Genomic DNA, 22,470 nt, shown 5'->3' with positions numbered 1-22,470 from the left:
TGGAACATCTGGGTGGCTCAGTCAGTTGAGTGTCTGACTCTTGATTTTGAAGCAGGTCATGATCCCAGGATTGTGGGATCGAGCCTCACACTGGACTCCATGCTGAGTGTGGAGCCTACATCAAATTCTCTCTTTCCCTCTGCTCCCTTAAATTTAATGTTTAAAAAAAAATTTAAAGAACACATTGTCTTAACAATTCACTTTGAATAATCCATTTTCTTTAGCAAAACTTCTAATCGTGAAATGCAAAAGCAAGCTTCCTATTCGGTGCTAAATGAAAGATGATGCATTCTCAACTAAAATCTCAAATATGTGTAATATTGAGTTTTCTATTAATATAATGCTCTTTATATAAGGACACAAAACAATAGAAATTATTGATGGCAACATTTATAACATGAAAACTATCACCAAAGCCTTTAAATAAAACCGTCATATATCAGAAAATGTCTGATATTATTTGAAAGGCATTCAATTCTGGGCACTTTCCTGGTATTTATAAAGAATTTTTACCTGAAAGAAGAAATGTGTTTCTTTTAAGGCTTTTACAAAGAAAGTGTTAGTTTTTTTTATTGTTTTTGTAAATAATACTCAACTATTATATTGATCGAGTTACAGTGCAATTCTTCCCTATATTTTGGCCAGGATTTCTGACCATAAGAGCTCTGCAAATCAAGTTTATATAATGTTTACTGCAGATTGAGTTCAGGGAGGAATAAGAGAAAGAAGAAAAAATTGGGAAACTAAAAGAATATACCTGTGGTACAATACCTGTATGTTTAATATTGAACAAGTGATAATTATTCTGTCAAATCTGCAACGTTTTTGCAGATCAACTGGCAACTGTTTTAAGGAAAAGGAACATTATTGTACCTTTTGATACACTCGTTATCTCTTCAATCCCTCTCAGCTGTTGTAACTTTGAGAAATCTATTTGCATTGGATGCTTACATCAGGGGACTTGAAAGTTTAAGCGTTGCTTTCTTTGAAAGCAGAGGGCGCACGGAGCCAAACCGGTTACGGTGACTAATCATAACAGTCCCTGTGCCTGGGCTGGCTGCCCTCAGCCGGAGACCTCCACAACACTGTCATTACCGTGGGCTGTCTGCTGGCTGGCTGACCCCAGCTTCCCTCCGCTCTTCCAGAGCCCTTTACCCTCGGTGATTAATGAACTGTAAAATAACAACCAGTCTTAGAGCAAGCCAGAGTTCCTTCCCATGAATACTAAAGGAAATGCACTTTCTTCCCTGAAGTGGTCAAGATTTTATGGGCAAAACTTCCGTTTTCTTTCTCTACACTCTAGCTCTACTGACTGTTTGGTCACCAGTCAATGGAGGAATCAGACATCAAACCAAACACCCAAAGACCACTTCTTTTCTATGGTAACACTAAGATGCTGGTATAGGTTCTCATCCATTTATTCTGAACTCCTCTGACTATTATGATTCATGATTAGCTCTTTCACACCTTCCATCTTGGGGCCGGATCCCAAGGCACGAGGGCCCTTGCGAAAAAGAAATAACGCAGGGAGGCAAATACAATTTTAGAGCTGAGAGCAGGCTGACATTCCAAAGCTTGCATAACTGAATCAGGAGGGCTCCATGTGCATACCAGTGTTTCTTTGAACAATAATATTGTTTTCTAAAAAAAAAAAAAAAACAACAACAACAAAAAACAAAAAACAAACTGCGAATGCAGTGAGATCATAAGCCAAGGGGAAAACCACAAGTTTAGGAAAAAAGAAAACAAAATCTCAGGAAAGAGACGAGACCTGATTTAATGCTAGCATATTGATTTCTAGACTTCTCATCTAAACTGCGTTTCCCAGCAAACCCTTCTTGCTTAGGAATCACATTGCAATTGATCTCAAAGATTATTATGGATACTGAGTATGAACAACTAAAAGCTGACTTTAGCTCTCCAGGTACTTGGATTTAGCAAACATTTTGTAATTGAGTACTTCTATGAATGCAATAAATTCATTCTTTGGAAACCATGCTTTGTCATCTCCCTTTTTATTACAGAAAAAATAGTAAATGGTGAAATAACACATTATGCCAATTATAAACACTTGTAATTCCATCACTGGTTCCTAAAATTGCATTGGCCAAAAACACTTTTTTATTTTGTATTTTGTATTATCCTTTATGGTTTTTGAAACATTTAAGCTTCCATGTAGAATTCTTATTTATTATATTCCAAGAATAAATATTTTAGTGTCCTTTGACATAGAAATTAAATTTGAAATTCTTCAGACATCTTACATTAAAATTTATTTCTTTTTCTTCCAACACTTATTCTTCCTTGCCAATATCTAAGTAACAGATTATACATATAATTACATATATGATATTTTTTTCTGAGGCATGTGAATTCACGCCATGTCATATTAGGATAGTGTAACATTTGGATAGAGCACAAACATTATTTTTGAGAATTTAGAACAATAGTTACCCAATAACCTTGAGTTAATAATCTTCAATTATAGTGGCCAAAAAAAAAAAAAAATTCTAAAAACTTAAGGCATCAGAAAATGTTTTAAAATGACTACTATTTGTTTCCTAAAAATATGCTTTGTTAAAACAGAAACCTTTTTGCGCTCAGCATATATAAAGGTCTTTCCTGATGAAACTTTAGTTTCAAATATTTTTTACTTGTAGCTTCTGAATCACAATTGTCTTCAACTTCTTAGTATAGTGGGAAAAGCAACAGAAAACGATATGATTGGGAATTCATCTATTGAGGATTAGTGTGGGTGTTTGGGCTCTTTTAAACAAATGCTTATTATAGGGGCGTCTGCGTGGCTCAGTCAGTTAGGCCACTGGTTCTTGGTTTTGGCTCAGGTCATGATCTCACAGTTGTGAGTTCCAGCCCCGCATCGGTCTCTGTGCTGGCGGTGTAGAGCCTGCGTGGGATTTTCTCTCTCTTCTCTCTCTGCCCCGACCTCACTCATTCCGTCTCTGTCTCAAAAATAAATGAACTTAAAAATAATGAATGCTTATTATAAAATTCGAAATGACTAACAAAATAGTAAAAAATGCTGGGTTGCTCAGTTTTTTTCAGGTCCATCTGTTTTTGATTGTCTGTTTGTTTTTCCACTTGAAATCGGCCTTACTGTCATAGGAGTTCGGGTACGCAGAGATACGTAACACAGGCCTAAAAGTTCCATTAAAAGGTCTCATGTTTTTCACAACTGTTTCAAGAGATAAGACAGCAGTACAAATTTTTAGAAGGTTCAGCTCAACTTTTTTGTTTATTTGTTTTTACTCTTTTCCTTGAGTTTTATCCACTCTCTGGTATCTTTCTCAGGGGATGATACTCTACAGCAAGGGCACAGGACAGCAGTTATGCCCTGATGAATCAAGGAAATGTGGCCACTTAGAGCAATCACTCGCCTCATTGGTTGCATGGCATCATTGGGAAAGCAACTCATTGGTTGGCTTTTTCTATATCCAGGTGCTTCTTGATATAGCCATCAACCATCAGTTCTTTATATACACTAGGAACTACCTCTGCCAAAGCAAAGCAAGGCTCTGACAGACAAAAACAGGAAAATTACAAAAGAGTGAGAACAATAGAAATGCTTTTTCTTTAACCTTTCTGTTTACTTCAACATCTTTCTTTGAAAACAAAATGAACCATGTAGGATAATTACTCTAAGGATTCATTTTATCCATAAGGATGTATCAAAGATGAACTTACTGCTCCCAAATTAGTCAAGGTGTAGGATTTACACCTGTCAGTTCTGCAAGTAGATGGCCCATTCATACATTCAATCATTTATTCATTCATCCAACAAATATTTATTGATAATATGTTGATTCATAGGCATTCTTCTGTGTGCCAGGAATAAAGTAGTATACAGGGAAATGAAACATTACCTAACCCCAAAGAATTTCTGCATAGAGGAAGAAGACAGAAAAAAAAAATATTAGTTGACGATGAAAGATGGTAATTTCCCAAGTGCTCTGATTGACAATAAAACATGATGCTGTAACACGGTGTCTAAGATAGGAGGGAAACAACTTCAGAGTATTCAAGGAGGGATTTTCTAAGTAAGTATTGCTTGAGTTTTGACATGAATGAGGAGTAGGAGGTGGTCATGAAACAGTTAAAGTAAAAGCACTCCAGGCAGAAAGCTAGGGTTTGAGATTGAAACAAAAGTGTGTGTTTGAGAACTGAAGAAAGTTCAATATGGTGTTCTATTTTTCTCATTCTCATCTGCCACAATTTAAAATTTTGCAGAGGGACTCAGTATTCTTAGAGCCTTTTGAGGGCACAAAATCTTAACTTTCTGGTTTCAGGATAGTAGACTAATTTAAACTATTTTCACATCAACCATTATTCTGGAAGTGATTTGTGGGTTTGGTCTTTAGCTAAATGATCTGAACCCTAAGTTCATAGGCCACACAATCAATATTTATTTTAAGTAGTGTTACATGCATACACACTTGTGAAATTCAGAACAAACCTATGAGGTAGAAATAACGCCGTTTAGAATTGCCATGAAATTTTGTGAGTAGTTCTTAAATAGTTGAATCCAGCAGTATGAAATCCAGCATACCAACATTCTAAAACTCACTCTTATTGTGTGTGCAGATATATATATCTATATATATATATATATAGGTGTGTGTATATATATATATAGATATATATATACATATATATAATCTTATTCTCCCCATTTCTGTTGCATAACTTATTTTTCTTTCAAAGTGCTTTGCATCCATCTTCTCAACTATTTTTTAATGTTTATTTATTTTTGAGAGATAGAAAGAGTGAGGGAGGGACAGAGAGATAGGTGAACAGTGGATCCAAAGTGGGCTCTGTGCTGACAGAAAAGAGCCTGATGCGGGGTTTGAACTCATGCACCATGATATCATGACCTGAGCTGAAGTAGGATGCTTAACCAACTGAGCCATCCGGGCACCCCTCATCCATCTTTTTTTTTTTTTTTTTAATTCAACTATTGTCTGATTTTTTACTATTTTGTGTTTGTTCCTATTTTTTAATGCCTTTCTGTTCATGTCTTCCTGACTAAATCCTACTTATCTTTCAAAGTCCAGCTTAAAAGCTCTCCCTACCTTGATGTCCCTCTTATGCCAGAAGTAATAACATATGTCTCTTTCACACTTTGCACTTTGGGCATCAAGTTCCCTTCTATACCAGATTGCTTTAGGGGCAGAGAATCTGAGTTTCCTACCTTTATCTCTCACAACACCTAATGAATTGTCGACTTGGAACACATACTTGGAAGAGGGCAGAGATGAGGAGGTGAAGTCAAGTCTCTGTCTCATACTTTTCAGACAAATGAAGGAAAATGTGCACTAGTAGAGAAAAAAACATGGAAGCACATGGAGCCCGCGCCTTCCCAAGGAGGATAGTGACACATCTAATTGGTTAATTAGGGGGAAGAAACCGAGCCTGTCAATCCCTGCCCCAATATTTCTTTCTAGCAGCTTCACCTCAAGATGCACAGTTTCTCTGCTTTCTGAAAGCAGGCTCTGCCTCTGTCAATGAGGCATCTGCCTCTGAGATGTCTGCATTTCTGAGTGTATGGATTTTATTTTGAAGGAAAAATATGAGGAAGTCTGATTGTAGATACATATCTGAAGCACATTTTCTATTTCAACTTATTAGTAATAAGGCTGTGGTATTTTGATCTTGCTCTATCTTAAAACAAAACAAAACAAAACATTCACAACTGCTTGATGAACGAATGAAAGTACAACAAGTAGAGGTTGATAACCCACCCACCTATCTCAGTCTTCTATTTGGGCTTATGAAAAATCACTACTCTTGGAAGAGTGAGGAAAGAAAGCAAGACTCTGAATCAGCATCCTCTTAGCAAAATTACCTCACCTGGCAGCCAAGATAGCACAACAATGCGGCAAAGATATTCTTTGATTTTTTTCACCCAAATAAAGACCCTCTCAACTTTAAAGAATAGAGGTCTGAGTGCTAAATACCTTCTCAACTGACATTAACGAGAAGTTTCATCAGGGAGAATGCTTTACATACATCAAGAGGCCAGTGTTATGCATTATTAATCAGCCAGGTATCCTCATTTATGTCAGTTCAACTTTGTATACCTGAAGACTGATATTTTAGAAACTAGGAATTTTAAATTCTCAAGATAGCAAGATAAACGTAAATATTCCATGATTAGTTTTTACATAGGAGACTAATATCTAATATTCTTTCATATAAACTAGAACCGATGCATAACAGATACTTCCCTAGACCCTCTTGAAATTCTTGAGAGAGCCCCTTCTGGAAAACGTTATTGGGTCCTATTGGAGGCAAAGAAGTCTTTTAAGAAATATTTAACGTCATCAAAATGAAAATTGTTGAAGAAAGTATATAATGATTTTTGATCTCGATGTAGTTGTTAGGAATAGCTCCTCCAAGAAAATTCCCAAGATCCCAACAATATCTAAACAGTACATTTCTAAAACAAAGACCATGAGTCACACCAAAGAACTAGAGTCCTAAATTGATCAGCAAAGGAAAATACAAGTAAAAATCACTTTGTCTTGTTTTAAGAAGTGACAAACATTTTCTTCTAACTCTTAAAAATTTAATGTTTTCTAGCAGTATTTCTTTTCTAGGGTGGTGACAACTTCGTCTTTAATAAGTACCAGATAATTTCTGGGAAGCAAACTGTACCCAATTATTCTGTTAGGATACAACAATTACTTAACAATTTTATTGTCACTGAAAAAAAATTTTAAAAAATACAATCTTTGTTTCATACAACTCAACACCCTCAAATCCTGCAGAACATTAATTTAGATTTAAAACCTTTTTAATATTTATTTATTTTTGAGAGAGAGAGGGAGGGGCAGAGAGAGAGGGAGACACAGAATCTGAAGCAGGCTTCAGGCTCTGAGCTGTCAGCACAGAGCCTGACACGGGGCTTGGACTCATGAACTGCAAGATCATGATCTGAGCCAGAGTTCGATGCTTAACTGACTGAGCTACCCAGGTGCCCCTAGATCTTAATTCATCTTTTCCACCCTTTGGGATTTTTTCAATTTCTTCTCCATGAATTTGACATTTGATTTGAATTCACTGGAAGGGAATTGAAACTTAAGCCATTATGGTCAGTATTAACCACCTGTGCCAAGACTTGCCTATTAACAATTGCCAAAAACATCTGAGATGGAAACACTACATCACTGAGGTTATTCCACTGAAGCTAGGCTTCCTTCAGATGTGATCTCACCATCTAATCACATTTTCAAAAATTATTAAAAAACAGCATTGGTTAGGTGGAAGAAGCACCAAGCTTCAGTGAATCTAGAAATATCACAATCAAAGAAGCAACTTATAGTTGTTAGCCACTTGGCATTGCGTGAATACCAGACTTTACTGAAACATTACCTCTCGATGGTTCTCTCATAAATTTCCACACCACCTGAAGTTTGTGTACAAATTGTTACCCACTCAAAAGTCTGTTAGCACCCATCTCTTGGTTGAGTCTTGGCCTTAGAGGAAAGGGATCTTTGGGCAGCTTTTGGTAAGGAAAAGTTGGCCCCAAACTTATCATATTTAGGTGAATTTTCCAAAGGAGGAAAATTCAGAACTGGGGTTATCTCTCCAACTTACCCATCTGTACTTTACTACCTATGATCTATCTAGGTTCAGTTCATCCTCTGAAAACTCCATGCATGAGCACAGTGGAACTCAGGAAGACACTCTGGCCTGCTTGCCTATGGGCTTGCCCTCTCCTTCATAATAGACCTTCCCAAGACCATTACGTTTTGACACTCTTTTCTTAAACTTTCCAAAGCCCACATAGCAAAAGCAGTTCTTCTATTCTGCTAGTACCACCACCATCTTTTTGTTTTCTTTCCAAGCAACGATCTACTTTTCTCCTCATTACTTAGTGAATTATGCCTATTTTGAAAATATGAAAAAGAAATTAATACTTTGTTAGACTTAGTCTTTCAGTCTTTATATCTACAAAATAATATGATATATTCTGATAATTGCTCATGTCAAAAATACAAGACAGAGTCAGGACTTATAAAAAAATTATAAGACTAAAACAGAGTAAATAAATGTGTTTTATTTGGGAGAGGGTGGGGAGGATACTTTTTCATTCTTCTGGTGTTCCCATTCTCATGGAGGAGACTCCAATAGGGTAACATTTCTAGCCTTTCTCTGTTCCATGACTCACTTCTCCCAAGGTGTAAATGATGACTTAAAATTATTGTTTATTTTGCAGTTCACTCACTTCACCTTCTCTTTCTCTTTGGAACCACAGTGTTTGCAGGATACACATACTTGCTTTGCTTCTCTATGTTCACACCCTAAGCATGAATGCCTGGCCCTAAAGCCAGGGTTGCCTGTGGCTAAGTCTATCTAATTCTCTGGTTCTGTATTAGATATTCCACCTTCCTTCAGTTCTAAGCCACCATCCACAATATCAGTCTTATCAATAATGCTGCTGTACTCTTTCATCCATATACCTCAGTTGTTCAGAACTCAGGTGGAGAATTTACTTTTGTTTCTTAGGCTCCCCAAACCCTAGATTGTTTGAAAAACAATGACAAGTAAAATATAATGATACCACTTACTAAGGTCTATTCTAAGGACACATGGGAAAAAGTAAGAACTAAAGGAAGCAATCCCAGCTGCCATATAGTCAGACCTTATGGAGAACGGAGATGCTGTTCAATGTATAAAAACAACTTCAGCAGCACCTCAATTAACTCAAATATCTCATGCCCTGACATAATGGTGACTCAATAGTTCCATTTCTGTTTCTCTCTCCAATGTGTTTCTTTTTTTTTTTTTTTTCTATTCTGCTTCTAACTGCCTTTAATCTTCTCCATGATTTCTGCTTTTCATAGACATCAATTGCTTCATGGCTTTCGTTACATATGAGTCTAACTTAGATCATTGGCTTTCTGACTTGTTCAGAGCCAAGCTATCATAGGTTGATGGATTATTGTTTTCATGCTTTTGACTTCATCCTACTCTAATGCTATATAACAAGCAATTTTCTTCCTAAGGCAGACTTTCTTTTGCTCATCCTGAAACCTCTTCTTTGATGTCTCCCTATGTTTGATCCTAATTATTTCAAAGAAAAGACAATGCCTTTGATGATATCCTTACTTGGTTAAGCGGCATATAGATGTGCTCTAAGACACAGTACATAGCCATTTCATTTACATTCTTTTTTACTTCTGTGTCAGTCCATCAGCTTTTCATTTTGTTTTCTTTTAATTATTATTGATGTTGCTGCTAGTTACCTAGTGTAGCATGCATTGGTATTAACATCCTGCACAGTGATAAAGAGGTAAATATATGTTTTAATCATTATCGTATCATAAAATAGTGCAAGTTGAGCCATCTGTAGTTTTTTTTTTCCAGTAGACATCATGTCCCCCCACCCCCATCACTTTCCATAATGATATATTCCACCTTCCTGTTCACAAAGATAAATGTTGGTCATAGTGTCCTTTGCTCCTGACCACAGTAAGTAGCCCAGAAATAGGTTCATGACCCAAACTAAATCAATCAGCCCTTTGCCAGATTTTATGGACCCAAGGCTAGAAGTTCCTCTTTAGAAAAAGTCTCTAATAATATGCTTCCAAAACTATCCCATAATCCCTAATTTTTACAAGGAAAACCCTTGTCTATTATAGAAAGAAACCATCAAAGAGAGATAGTCAAAGAGAGACCCGGGTTGGTAGAGAGGGAGAAGGGAAAAGTTTTGATTGTGGCCAAGCCCCGGTTTTTATTCCTTAAACCTCCAGAAGTGCTCAAGTCCTTAAGTTGTTCCTTCATATTGCGAACCATTCCAGTCCCCTTCCGGTAAATCTTCTTTATTGCTTAAACTAATTTGTGTTAGGTTTCCATCACTTGCAACTGAAAATGTGATTTGGCATCCTTCTTAGACTATCACACATCTGTGCTTCCTAATACAGAAAACCCTGAGTTTGTCTCTCAAACTCTATCTGGTACAAAGCATCTTTGTTTAATAGATTTCTCATCCAAGTCTACTTGAATATGCCTCTAATTCACCATGTGTAACACATATAAGTTCATCCTTAAACCTCTGATTACTTTTCCTATGTAACCTCCTATGTGTCTCTGTGATACTATTTTCCCTCAAAGTTGAAAAGCTTAAAAATCTTACCAAAGTCTCTTCCTTCTTATCTGTTTCACTTTAGTCTTGTCCATTTTCCTCATTATCCCTTTGATTTTTCACTTTTTAAAAAATGTGTATTATTTATTTTTGAGAAAGAGAGAGCCCAGTGGGTGGTGGGGGGGGGGCAGAAAATAGAGAGGAAGATAGAGAATCCAAAGCAGCCTCTGCGCTGTCAGTGCAGAGCCTGGTGTGGGGTTTTGGGGGGGGGCGGGTGCATGAATTCACAAACCATAAGATCATGACCTGAGCCGAACGCTTAACCCACTAAGCCACTCTGGTACCTCTCAATTCCTCACTTATTATTCATTTTCTCTAGAATAGCAGTCCGGATTTTTATGCAAACCTGTGTCTCTGGTTTTTATCCCTTATGTCTTTTACATGCCATTTGCACAGCAATTTATTTAGATGTCATTGAGCAACACTGCTTAACTTCAGATAAAACTTTTAAATCTACAGGATAAATCTAAACTTTCTAAATTGAAATTCAAGGCTATTTTGGTGGCCTATACCTACCATTTCTACCTAAGCTCCTAGTGTTCTTTCATAAATACTGCAATTATTCACATAATGTCCTCTAGTCACATATTTATGTTTCTACCTCTGCACCATCCATTTTACCTAGAATGCCTTCCTTATTTTCATCTTATTTTCCAAGCTTTATCAAGCTCTGTTTTTTCCTTGGAGAATGTGTTTGCCCAGAGGCTAGATAAACTAATCAAGAGGAACTGAAACTAAATGTGATGAGGGAGGAGAAAAACATCTAGATAAATATGTAAATCAATTTACTATGGAAAACAGTGGCTATGATATTCAAGGAAGAAAAACAGTGTGGGAGGTGCTAGTGAGTCATATGAGTAACCAATTGGACCAAAAATCATTAATTACACTTATAACCCAGATGCAAATATATATTATTGTGCAGGTCCCAAGTAATGTGAATGTTAAATTTTAAGAAAAAAACAATTAAAATGGATGTGTAGACTTTGTAGAGTTTTGTAAGAGGGGAATACAGTGTTAAAAGGACATACAGACCTACAAAGAATGGAATTGTTTCATGTTCACCTAAAAAACCCAGTGTCTTAAGAAGTAATGATTACTGAAGAACACCTATATGTGTGTGTATGTACATACACACACATATACGCATGTACATACATACATACATCTAGGAGACATATATATATATATATGTATATATATGTATGTATATATATATACATATCCATATATGTCCTCCTATATATATATTTATGTATATATATGTATATATGTGTATGCATATGTATATATATTGGCAATGATTGCCCCAGTGAGGTTTTGCTATGGGGTTAGAGGTTAGATCACAGGGTTAGTCCTGGAGTTAGGGGCAAAATTAAGATTAGGGCCACCAAATGGGGAATAAGAAACTCTCTCAGGAGTAAGATTTAGTAGTATGTTGAAAGAATCATTTGAGTAGAAAAAGAGGGTCTTACAGGTTCTATATTAGCTTTGCTGAAAATTAAAACTCCTGAAGAGAGGAGGACTTATCCAAGGGAGATTATTTAGAACCTAATTGTGACCAATAAAAATGAATGGTTGGCAAAAAGAGTAAGATACAAAATTTTAAAAAGATGTTAAAATACCGTGAACATGTTAGCCTGAAGAGAGCTGGCATGACCTCATTGATGACAAGCACAATATGCTTTAAGATAGAAAGCACAATTAGGAGATAAAAAATGGTCTCTATGTAGTAATAAAAATAATACTTAACTGGTAAATATGACCATTTAAAATCAGCATATACCTAAGAAGAAATCTCAGAATACAGTTGAGATAATTATCTAGAAAAATTAGAAATTCTGCTATCATAGACAGAAATATCTAAATACCTCCTCCAGGAATTGGAATATTCAGTGGATAAACAGTCAATAAGAATATAAAAGATTTGAACATATCTATTAACAAATTTGGTCTGATGACACATATAGAGAACTATCCATGCCAAGAATTAAAGACTCCACAATTTTTGTAAACTCACATGATACATGTACAAAAAAACTTATCATGCACCAAACAATAAAATGATTTTCAAACAAATACCAAAAATAAGTATCATATAGATTAAATTCTTAATGATGAAGAACTTCATTTAGGTATACATTATTTTTAAATAACTTAGGAAACACATTAAAAAACACACACACATTTGAAAAGTATGAATAGCTTTTTAAGCAGCTCATAAATTTAAAAAATAATAGAAATTAGAATAAATTCAAAATATTCAAATGTGAAAATGCTGCGTGTTTAAAGTTATTAAACAAGCCAGAGCTTTACAAGTATACCCCACTACACAATTTTTCCTGATATGAATATTCAAAACGATAAATTGCAAATTTTTGCCCAAATTTACTACCTGAATTGAAACTCCCTATAAAAAAATCCATATTTGTATACCAGAAAAAGTATTGAATTTATACACTATGCAAGGCCATAGAAGGCAATGTGGCTTCATTTTATACTGGATTGTCTCCCGAGGATAGTATTTTGATCTCCTATTACATTAAATGGCTCTGCACAATTGCTACATATCCCCATATATTCCCTGGGTACTATGGTTTGCTTATACTGAGCAACTTAGCATAGTATCAACTTGGATCTGGTTGGAATTAGTTATCTATAACCTACTATTTCGTTGATTATTTATATTATAGAACATACAATGTATGTATGCATTATTAGAATGTATACATTACAAATGTCATTTCCATCTGATATTGAATCATTGTTTAACAGTTAAAATAATGGAATAAATGGTTTTAGATGTTTTCTATTATACAAAAAGCCTTATATCAAGGTTTTAGTGGTATGTGGAGTAACTTGACTAAGGGCTCTGGGTGGCCTGAGAATGCATTTTGTGTACCATTTAAAAATTGAAATAGAATATGCAAGAATGTTCAGGTTAACATATATCCAGGTACATATTAGACATTGATAACAAAGGATGCCCATATTAACAATCACTGTATGGGGACAATAAAACCTTAATACAAGTCTAGATACAAACAACTGAGGGAAAAAACAATGCAAGAATTTTATTTATGAGCATAGATAATATAATCCTAAATAAAATATTGTCAAAGAAAATGAAGCAAGGTACATAAAAATATCATAAAATTTGATTTACCATACACATGCAAAGATTATTTAATATATGAAAATGTAACTAATTATGCTAATAGATGAAAGGAAAAAACATAATTGCAACAGAAATGAGAAAGAGATTTGGAAAAAATTAACTTTTTGAAAACTATGATGAAACGGAACCTTATTTAACCTGTTGGAGGGTACCTGCCAGAAAACTACAGAAAACATTATGCTTAGAAGTAAAACAGGAGAAATATTTTCTTTAAAGTCACCAGAAGAGAAGAATCTCACCATTACCACCGTAACAGTTACCTGTTGCTGTGAACAAATGGCCCCGCAACTTTGTGCTTTATGAAAACAATGATTTACTCATCTTCAGGGTTCTGTGAATTGACTGGGCAGAGCTCAGGTGGGATGATTTGTCTCCTCCACCTAAGTCCTAGCTGGGCTTGCTAATATGGCTTTAGTCTGGCAGGAGGAACTCAAAATGGTCTCACTCACTTGCCCAGTTCCTACCCTGGGATAGCAGGGTCCTCTCTCGCTACTTGTAGGCACTTTCTCCCTGGATAGGCTTTCACTCCCTAGTGTCCTTCTCTCCATGTGACCTCTTCAGTGGAATTGCTCAGGCTCCTTTACATCACATCTCAGAAATCTCAGGGGACAAAAGCAGAAACTGCAAGCTTTCAAGTGTAGGCTTTTGAATTCAGATGCCACTGTATCTACGATATTCTATAGCTTAAATTAAGCTGGGATGCCTAGGTGGCTCAGTCCGACTTTGGCTCAGGTCATGATCTCACAGCTTGTGAGTTCGGGCCACCTCAGGCTCGGTGCTGACAGCTCAGAGCCTGGAGCCTGCTCTGGATTTTGTGTCTCCCTCTCTCTCTCTGCCCTTCCCACACTCATGCACGCTCTGTCTCTCTCTCTCTCTCTTTCTCTCTCTCTCTCCCTCTCTCTCTCTCTCTGTCTCTGTCAAAAAGTATAAACATTAAAAAAAAAAATCTAAATTAAGCTAAATACTAGGCCAGATTCAGTGTGGGAGATTACACAAAGGTGTGAGTACAGAGAAGAATTTGTTCATTGGGGATCATTTTATATCAATCTATCACAGCCATTTCATGTCAAAGTTATATTAGAGATTTTACCCATCATACTAAAATGAGAAGAAGGAGAAGCATGATAAATGTGCTGATGATGATGGTATTAAGGATTGGGAGGAAACTTATTTAAAGATTATATGATTGCATACAAAATTGCATTTAGATTACAAGATTGCATAGAAAATCTAGAATGAAAAAAGAAAGTCTAGGAGAATTAACAAAAAATAAAAAATGGAAGAACAAAACCATTCCTGCCAGTAATCTGAATATAAAATTTGCATATAAAAGTAATTTTTATATACCACAAAGAAACACAAAACTTTTCAATTACTTAAAAAGATATGTACATTAGTAAAAAGTCAACATAAAATATATAAGAATACCCAGCAAAGATGTTTAAGATCTATTTGAGAAAACTGAAAATATTTTATTGACTGACATTTAAGAATACCAAGTAAGTGGAGAGATATTGCAAATGGAGAAGGATTCTCAGTATCATAAAGCAAATAATGTTTCCAATATCAGTCTATAAATTTAATGAAATTATAATCCTAATTTATATATATATTTATATAATTTTATATATATTTTATAATATTATAATATTATAAATCCTAATTTATATATATATTTATATAATTTTATATATATAATTTATATATATAATTTATATAATTTATAATCCACAAAACCTAATAAGCTAATTCTAAATTAATGTCAGAGAGTAAAAAGCCAAGAATAGTCAAGACAAATCTGAGAAGGAAAATAAACAAGAGTTGGGGGTCTTGCACTACTACTTATCAAGACCTAATTAGAGACATTAAGCCAATGTGCCATTGTTGTAGGGATATGGCTAAATGAAAACCAACAGAATAGTCTAGAAACATGTATTCATATTTTCACAAATTATAAATGGTAGAAGTGTCATTAGTAAGTAGTGAGCCAAGGATGTGTTATGATCTTGACACAATAATTCATCTGTAAGGAAAAAATAGTAATTATATTCCTACATACTGTATAGGAATATAGCTTTAACATAGAATAAATATTTAATTGTATAAAGTAAAACACTGAAATGTTTCTTTTTTTTTTTTTAAATTTTTAAAAATGTTTGTTTATTTTTGAGAAGGAGAGTATAAGTAAGGGACGGAGACGAAGAGATTGGGGGACAGAGGATCCAAAGTGGGCTCTGTGCTGACAGCAGATAGCTCAATGCAGGGCTCGAACTCCCAAACCATGAGATCATGATCTAAGCCAAAGTCAGATGCTTAACTGACTGAGCCATCCAGGTGCCTCAGTTTTTTGTTTGTTTGTTTGCTTTTTGTCTTTTAAAGTGGACTTCATGCCCAGCATGGAGCCCAACATGGAGCTTAACTCATGTCCCTAAGATGAAGACCTGAGCTGAGATCAAGAGTTGGACACTTAACCAACTGAGACACCCAGGCGCCCCTGAAATGTTTCTGATAAAAGACAAAACATTTTTCAAGCTTTTGAGTAAACAGGAAGCAAAAAGCAGAAGGAATAAAGTAAAAGACTAATAAATTGGATTACATTAACAATGATAAGTCTCTGCACATCCAAGACACTGTAAGAAATGGAAATGACAACAGCACAGGGGAAAGCATATGCAATGATTCATCTGATAATGCATTATTACCAAAAAATGTTTTTAAAACTTTCAAATTAATTAGAAAATGAAGATAAAATAGAGAACTGAGCATATAATATGGACAGACAATAAAGATGGGAAATCCACAAGGTTCAATAAGTAAATTAAGGGTTACTCAGTTTTTCTGAAAATGCGAAATAAAAATTTTAAAAGGGTTTAGTAAATTTTAAGCCACCTGAAGATTATACAAGTTTTTAAGAGAGTAGAGACATTTACGTAGCCCTCATAGAGGAGGTATGGATTGGTGCCATTTATTTGGAGAGTAATTTAGCAATAATATAAATTTAAAAATGCCTGTGAAACCCTCACACACTTATCATTGGAATACAGAGACAAGAATGTTTTTTCAGCATTGTTTATAATAGCAGAAAACTGAAGTCCAATCTATCAAAGGAGAAGCATATTTGGAGTACCCATACAATGGGATAGCACATAGTTGTAAAAATTAATAAAGTAGAGCCATCTTAGGGGCGCCTGGGTGGCTCAGTCGGTTGGGCGGCCGACTTCGGCTCAGGTCATGATCTCACGGTCCGTGGGTTCGAGCCCCGCGTCAGGCTCTGTGCTGAAAGCTCAGAGCCTGGAGCCTGTTTCAGATTCTGTGTCTCCCTCTCTCTGACCCTCCCCCATTCATGCTCTGTCTCTCTCTGTCTCAAAAATAAATAAATGTTAAAAAAAAATTAAAAAAAAATAAAAAAATAAAAAATAAAGTAGAGCCATCTTATAAACACAGATAAATCTCACAAATACAATGTTTAAAGAGAGAAAATAAAAGGAAGTTGCCTGAGGCCTGTATAATTTGATACAAATTATATAAAATTATAAAACATTCAAATCAAACAAAATAACTTATATATGTTTATGTGTTCATATTATTTGGTAAAACTATTTTTAAAAGATGAATTAGATTAAAAAAACATTCAACACAGCCGTTAGTTCAATTTCAAAAATATCTGTAATGTTTTATTTTATCATCTTGACGGTAAGCCCACTGATGTTCATACTGTATGCTTTTGTGTGCATGCCCTTGAAATATTATAAATATTAAGAACTAGAATTACAGAGATTGGGAATGATGCAGGAAATCTGAAATGTGGCAAATGACGATTTTCTATTTTTAAAAAGAAAACAGGGATAGATTTTTCATTCATTTTTCAACAAATATTTGTTGTAATTCCATTCTGTGCCAGACGCTGTCCTAGGTGCTAGAGCAACATCAGTGAGAAGAGAAATGCCCTCACTGTTTACATGGGATCTATATTCTGAGTATTACCTGACCTACAGTCAGAATTTATGTGGTTCTGATTCAAAAATTTCCTAATTGTTTAAGTGTTGTGACTTGTGAAAAAATGGAACAAGTCATAGCAGGCTAACTTTATTTAAAGCTTACTTCATTTATTTCATTTAAGGGATCCCGCCCCCCTCCCCCCCACACACAGACACCTTTTATGGGGGAATATTGCACAACTCATTTCTTTACTTTGATCTACTAACATGTTGTTGTGTTTGGGTTTCTTTGTTTTTTGTTTTTCTTCTTTGTGGCTTGGGCAAAGATATAGATGATATGTTTATTTTTATTTTTCCACTTGAAACTTAAAGAAATAAAAAAATGTTCATATGCAAATACCAGTATACCAAGTTAACCAAAATTATGTCAAATTTTTTCTTCTCCAAAACCACATTGCTTGCCATAAGTTTACAAATACTCTTGCAGCATGAATATATATATATATATATATATATATATATATATATATGTATATATGTGTGTGTGTGTGATCACAAATTTTATATTATATAGATATAATCACTCTCTAAAATTTGTGATTATCAATTGCAGTGGTTTAACTGCTTTGTCCCAACTAGTTGTGAATTATGTTGATAGTTATATGCCATTAACAAATAATAGATCCTGTTTTCAAACGATTTTTTTTTCTAAAAGAGTAGAGTAGATACATGTATCTCAGCAAAGAATTTATTAATAACTGTTACTTTAGAATACATTATATTTCATTGCCACTTTTCATTTTGCTTGGCTTTGGATTGCAGCAGCTTATTAAGAAATACTTTCCAAAGGAGATAATTGGCCCTTTTGGTTACCAAGATTCAATAAAAAGAAAAGATCCATCAGAGCAGAACATTTTGGCAATGTATACAATGTTAGTGCATATAGGAAAACTTCAGACCCCCAAAAAGGATTTGAACTCAGATGATCTAAACTCTACAGTCTACACTCTGACCTATCCACAAAGTATAGCTGATCCATCCATCCCAAATTTAAGCAGACAAAAGAATCACTCACAATACTGGTTAAAACACAAATGCAGCCAGCACTGGAGATTCTAGAGGTCAGGTAATTTGCATTTTAAAAAGCTATCAGGTGGAGCTGATACTGCTGATCCTGTCTGTGGTTTAAGGGGTTAAAATTGGCTCCCTGAGCATCTTTAAAGCAGGAGAAACTTTATTAGTCCAGCAGAGTAATTTGAAATCTCACTTCAGGCCAGCATGATGGAATAAATCCCTTTCATTCCTATGATTGCATGAAACCCTTTCCTAAATCAATGTGGTTTATAGCTCAAAGACAACAAAAGCATGGTTTGCATAATAATTTGAAAGCCTGTCAAAATGAAAAAAAAAAAGGAAGCGCTAGGAAGCACTTTCTTATGATTGTTCTACAGTGAAAGTGAGGGTGACATGGCAGTAAGCGTCCAAATTTCTAAAATCTGTTGGGCTTAAGGGCTAAACCCTGTCCACCATCAGCTTACAGGTACAAACTCAAGAAATAATATTTCAGCCAAGACTGACTTCAGCTTAGGAAACAAGATGGGCATTTTATATTAGAAGCTTCTCACACACACTTTGGTTTCTAAAAGAGGAAGCTAACTTGGGGAAAACATGCAAATCTCAGCTCCAGAGATAGAGTGGGGGAGGCTGCTTTGAACAAAGCCCGAACATTACATTAGTCAGGTTCTCCCAGGCCCAGCCTATCTGCAGAAAGACAGCTGCTTGAATTTAAGCACCAATTAAAGATTTCGCAGGCTTTAGTCACTTTCTGTTACAAGAACATTTGACTTGTGTACTTAGAAAGAAAATCAGCGGAATATTCTATTTAAGGGGGAAGAAAGCATATGCTGTGAGTCTTTTACCATGAGAAGTAAATATTGGGGATAATAATTTTCTTTTTTTTTTTTTAATTTTTTTTTTTTTAACGTTTATTTATTTTTGAGACAGAGACAGAGCATGAACAGGGGAGGAGCACAGAGAGAGGGAGACACAGAATCTGAAACAGGCTCCAGGCTCTGAGCTGTCAGCACAGAGCCCGATGCGGGGCTCGAACTCACGGACCGTGAGATCATGACCTGAGCTGAAGTCGGACGCTTAACCGACGAGCCACCCAGGCGCCCCGATAATTTTCAAATACAATGGCAATATAGTTTGGCTATGAAACCTCTTCACCAAGTGTCTGCTGGGCATGGCCTAAAATGACTAATTCGTCGGCTTTCCTGCAGTGAACTCTACTTCAGAACTTGCAGTTTCGGGTCTTAAAGATGTAATTTTCTGGTATGCTTTACCTTGGTTTTATGGTCATATCTTGGTACACAGTGATTTCTCAGAAGTCAAAAAGTTTGTTCAGAAATATTGCTAATTGTGGGGCGCCTGGGTGGCTCAGTCCGCTGAGCGTCCGACTTCGGCTCAGGTCACGATCTCGTGGTTCGTGAGTTCGAGCCCCGCGTTGGGCTCTGTGCTGACAGCTCAGAGCCTGCTTCTGATTCTGGGTCTCTCTCTCTCTCTCTCTCTCTCTCTCTCTCTCTCTCTCTCTCTCTCTCTCTGCCCCTCCCCTGCTCACACTCTGTCTCTCCCTCTCTCTCAAAAATAAACATTAAAAAATTAAAAAAAAAAAGAAATATTGCTACTTCTGTGTTGGGAAAGAACAACTTTTGAACCCATTTCCCATATTCACGGGAACAGTGAAGAACAATATTTCTTGATAGTTCTTCTCATTAAAAACAAACAGAAATGAGGGGGATGTGGAGAAAGAGGGTATGAGCATTAATTCATACCAGTTCACACCGTATTTCCAGTGCGTGTTATTAAAAGTGTTTTTGTTAGCATTAAACCTGAGGAATGGGTTCTTACTTTGGGAAACAAAACGTAGGCATATCCAAAATTCCCATAAATATATTACTATTGATTGATATAAATTCATACTTTACAAGGAGCCTATAAAAAAGTGACTACTAACTATAAAAGGAGCACAATGGAGCCATATACCTAGAGACTCTCAGTCAAGAGTCTCTTTCCACTTGATTCCTTAGACAATTCAGAATGTACCCAGAAGATTCCTTTTTATAACCCAGTGACAAGCCAAGGAGATGCTGTAATGCTACTACGTTAAATCCGTTTTAATTTTTCCCCTGTTCCCGAGCATGTAAGCACTATCAGGAGAACAGAAAATGCCTGTTTAGAAATTATTTGTGCTACCATGTCTTAATTGTTTTTAAACTGGTCTGTTAAAAGGTTTATTTTGAAATAAATATAATGATACAAGTTTATATCTGGGCATCCAGTAAATATTTGTTTTGAGGAACCTGCAATATTCAGGACAAATTCTTTGAGGAGTCCGTACAAGAGCTTTATATCCAAGAGGGGAAAGGTTTGAAGGTAGATTTTGAGGGACTCCTTTTATTTTATTTTAAATCATGGCAAAAAATAACCACACTCATATATCCAGTAGGTTTCAAAAATCATTTAAATGCATATTTCTTGCATAAGTCCTAGAGAAGAAAATCATAAGAATTATCCAAGGGCATCGTAGCTGGCAAGGAAGGAAGTTTTTTCTAAGGAACTGACTTTTAACCTATGTTTTTCTCAATTAATATAAATCAGCTAAGTGGGGGCAGTAGGTGGAAAGGGTAAGGAAAATCTTGATCAAGCCATAGGGAACACTGGGTGTGAAAACTGTGAAGAAAGAGGCAGTAGGAAGACCTTGAAAAATGGACTAAAAGCCACTGTGACCAAGCTAGAGAAAGCAATGGCAAAGAAAAGTCTGACATGAGGCTGGGAGGGGCCAGATCAGGAGGGCTTTGTTGGTGGCATTAAGGAGCTCAGACCATACTCTAAGAGTGATAGGGGATCACTGAGGGTTTTAAGCAAGGAGATGTTATCACAGCATTTACCTCTCTAAGAAAACCTCTCTCTATGCTGTGTGGAGAATTGATTGTTAAGAGTGGAAGCAGAGAGACCATGAAGTAGACTTTTGCTTAGTCCAGGAAGATGACGGCACTGTGCACTAATTTAGTGGGAGTGGAGAGGGATAAAAATGCTTATTTATAGAGGAAAATAGATGGAAATGAAGAATAAGGAAGAAGGAAGTAGAAAAGATGAGTCCCACATTTCTGGCTTCAGAAATGGTAAGACAGAGAAGCAGTAACATGGACCAAGAATGAGGAGACAGGAAAAGGAAAACAAATTCAATAGCGTGGAAGTTTTCTGCTGCCGTTCCAATCAATGGAGATTAGTCCTGGAATCAATATAAAGTGAGAAATGTGAATCTCCCATAAATTAGTCAGTCTTGGTTCCCAATTGCCTCCCCAAAACCAGCACTTCTCCCAGAGAAGTGGGTGTGGTTCTTGTGTTAAGGCTCATGCTCCACTTCCTCAAATACAACTGCTTCATCAGGTATACATATGGAGGAACTAAGGCATCTTACATCACTCGATACTAAGACATCATATATCGCCAAAGTGACACCTTCCAAAGGGACATTGTGCTTCGATTGTGTTGGTCCCATTTGTGCTACAGATTTCCATTCTGTTCTCTGTTGTTCTCTGCAACTCCCAATAATAGCATCACACACCCCCACTCAGAGCATGTGACTTGCCACATCTTTCCTAGTGGAAGCAATATAGTTCCCACTGTCATCATCTTCATCCTTGGCCATGTGACTTACTGTGGCCAGTGGGACACAAGCAGGGGTGAAATTTTTTATAACTGAATTTAAAGAGTCATCAAATGGTTTCCCCTTGGCTCTTTCATCTTCTACCGTGAAAAATAACATGTACCAGAAGTTAGCCGTTCCTGAAATCTGAATCCCAGAATGAAGGAGACCCATAGAATCAGCCTGCAAGTAAATCTAACCAATATCTAACATGAAAAAGAAATAAATCTTTGTGTTTAAATGGTTGAAATTTGGGGGCCACTTATTACTGCAGGACAACATAATCTAAATTGACTGACATAAAAATCCAAAACTACTTTTGCCTAAATTTGGATATATGAGAATTTCACTTTAAATTTAACTTTAGAACCTATCCCACACTAAGATGTAGCTCCAGGTACTTTTAGGGAGTTTCTATTACCTTTCTTAACTACAGATGGGTTCAGATCTCATACCTGAGGCCATTAATAGAAGACCT

The 22,470-nt window shown here is 35.9% G+C and overlaps 1 pseudogene; it reads right to left on the bottom strand.

Moving 5' to 3' along the window:
- Nucleotides 1-22,166, bottom strand: part of LOC122225441 — a 31,341-nt pseudogene extending 9,175 nt beyond the window's left edge.
- Between the last annotated feature and the right edge of the window lie 304 nt (nt 22,167-22,470).

Source organism: Panthera leo, chromosome B4, assembly GCF_018350215.1.
Source record: "Panthera leo isolate Ple1 chromosome B4, P.leo_Ple1_pat1.1, whole genome shotgun sequence".
Lineage (NCBI taxonomy): Eukaryota > Metazoa > Chordata > Mammalia > Carnivora > Felidae > Panthera > Panthera leo.
This window is presented reverse-complemented; position numbering and strand designations above follow the sequence as displayed.